Source organism: Neomonachus schauinslandi, chromosome 11 (genome assembly GCF_002201575.2).
Source record: "Neomonachus schauinslandi chromosome 11, ASM220157v2, whole genome shotgun sequence".
Lineage (NCBI taxonomy): Eukaryota > Metazoa > Chordata > Mammalia > Carnivora > Phocidae > Neomonachus > Neomonachus schauinslandi.
This window is the reverse complement of record NC_058413.1, coordinates 74,929,146-74,931,815: the sequence shown is the minus strand read 5'-3', so window position 1 is coordinate 74,931,815 and position 2,670 is coordinate 74,929,146. Positions and strand designations below refer to the sequence as shown.

The following is a 2,670-nucleotide window of genomic DNA, read 5'->3' as shown; positions in this document are numbered from 1 at the left end:
TCTGAGCACTTTAGAATACCAGGTATTGGACTAAGCACTTCGTGAATCATTTAACGCTCCCGATCACCCCATGAAGTAGATACTAGTAAAACACACCAGTCTAGAGATAAATGAAGTTAGAGGAAGTTAAATAAATTATCCAGGATTACATGGCTTAGCAGACTAATACTCTAACCTGGGATTTAAAGACACTAGAGCCCAGGCCTGCTGGTCTGTGGCGAGCCGCGGACACCGGTCTCTGTTCCGCAGGATGGGGTTTGTTAAGGTTGTCAAGAATAAGGCTTACTTCAAGAGATAGTGAAATTAGAAGACTAGAGGGTAAAACTGATTATTATGCCCGGAAACACTTGGTAATTCAAGATAAAAATAAGTACAACACACGTAATACAGGATGATAGTTCGTGTAACCAACAGAGATATCATTTGTCAGATTGCTTATGCCTGCATAGAAGGAGATATGATAGTTTGTGTGGCTTATGCTCATGAACTCCCAAAGTATGGTGTGAAGGTTGGCCTGACAAATTATGCTGCAGCATATTGTACTGGCCTGCTGCTGGCCTGAAGGCTCCTCAATAGGTCTGGCAAGGACAAGAACTATGAAGGCCAAGTGGAAGTGACTGGAGATGAATACAATGTGGAAAGCACTGATGGTCAACCTGGTGCCTTCACCTGCTATTTGGATGCAGGGCTTGCCAGAACTACTACTGGAAATAAAGTTTTTGGGGCCCTCAAGGGAGCAGTGGATGGAGGCTTGTCTATCCCTCACAGTACCAAATGATTCCCTGGTTATGATTCAGAAAGCAAGGAATTCAATGCAGAAATACATCGAAAGCACATCATGGGTCAGAATGTTGCAGATTATATGCGTTACCTAATGGAAGAAGATGAAGATTCTTACAAGAAACAATTCTCTCAATACATAAAGAACAACATAACTCCAGACATGATGGAGGAGATGTTTAAGAAAGCTCATGCTGCTATATGAGAGAATCCAGGTTATGAGAAGAAGCCTAAGAAAGAAGTTAAAAAGAAGAGGTGGAACCCTCTCAAAATGTCTCTTGCCCAAAAGAAAGATAGGGTAGCTCAGAAGAAGGCAAGCTTCCTTAGAGCTCAGGAGTGGGCTGCTGAGAGCTACTAAACCAAACCACAATTTTCTATGAAGATTTTTCAGTTAAAGACAATAATAAACTTATTCATCAAGCAAAAAAAAAAGACACTAGAGCCCTTCCTTTTAATCATTATACTGACCAGTAAAATCCTACACAGCATTTATTTGTTTGCATATATCTCTTCTTCAATAGAATACAAACTAAAAGGAGGATTCTGTCCTATTTATACTCACATCCTCATCTACCAAAAGTAGTCATTTTCCATGAGTGTGTGTTGAATGAATAAAGATTCCATGTTTTAATTTTTGTACAAAAGTGAACAAGATAAAAGAACAACACAAAAAAGTGCATTCTCACCAAATATACAAACTAAAATATCACAATTGCCTTCTTAATCTCACAACAGATTTATCCTAAAACTCAATTTTCTCTTTAACAACTCACATGTCATCTTATATTGAAACATTTATTACCAAAATGCATTTAAGTGCCTATCTGTGCATTCTAAACTCGAAGCTCTGCAGATCAATAAAACTCAAATTGCTTTTCAAAAAGAGATTCTAAGACTTATTTTTTAAATATTTCAAAACCAAGATCGAGATTACAAATTGATTTCAAACTAAACAAAAATGCTAAAGAATATCAAAAAGTTTTCCAACTTATGCTTGGAAATTAGGAAATTAGGAAAGATGAACATTGCATCTAAATAGGCATTGTTTTTTCAAATCATCCTTTGGAAGTCCCCCACACTTAATTCAGTTATGCTTCACTGTTAAAAATATCTTTTGAGGCAGAACAAGATGGTGGAGGAGTAGGAGACCTGGATTTCGTCTGGTCTCAGGAATTCAGCTGGATAGGGATCCAACCATTCTGAACACCTATGAACTCAACAGGAGATTGAAGAAAAGAATAGCAACAACTCTCTGAACAGAAAAGTGACCCCTTTCAGGAAGGTAGGACGTGTGGAGAAATGAATCCGAGGTGATATTCGGAAGAACAGACGGCAGGGGAGGGGCCTCCATCGGCCGCTTCTGGCAAGTGATAGACCTGCGGAGCACAAAATCGGAACTTTTAAAAGTCTGCTCCGCTGAGGGACGTCACTCTGGTGGCTAAGCGGGGGCTGGAAACCTCGCGGGACAGTGTGGTCTCAGGACCCTCGGGGTCACAAAAAGACCGGGGGTGCCTGAGTGCGGCAGAGCTCCCAGGTATTGGAGTGGGGAAGACGGCTGCAGAGGCGGAGCCCAGGCACGGGCTCTCAGCTCGGGGTTGCCATAAACCATGATCCACGGCACAGTCTGGCCCCTGCTCCTCCAGCAGGGACCCAACAAGAGGCAGATCCAGGGAGACTCCCCTTCTTCCCCCAGGAGGAGTGGTGCAGGAGCGCACCACAGGGATCTGCTGAGTTTAGAGACTCCACACGGGGTTGGGTGCCAGAGATAGAAATGCTCGGGCACAGGCCGGGTGAGCACGGAGTGAGGCCGGAGAAAGGGGAGACGGGAGTGACTGACTACTTTTCTCTGGGGGCTCACTGAGGAGCAGGGCCCCAAGTTCTTGGCTCCTC

At 43.1% G+C, this 2,670-nt stretch overlaps 1 pseudogene; it reads left to right on the top strand.

Moving 5' to 3' along the window:
• The first annotated feature begins 207 nt into the window (after positions 1–207).
• LOC110570968 lies at positions 208–1,202 on the top strand (annotated as a pseudogene).
• The last annotated feature ends 1,468 nt before the right edge of the window (positions 1,203–2,670 follow it).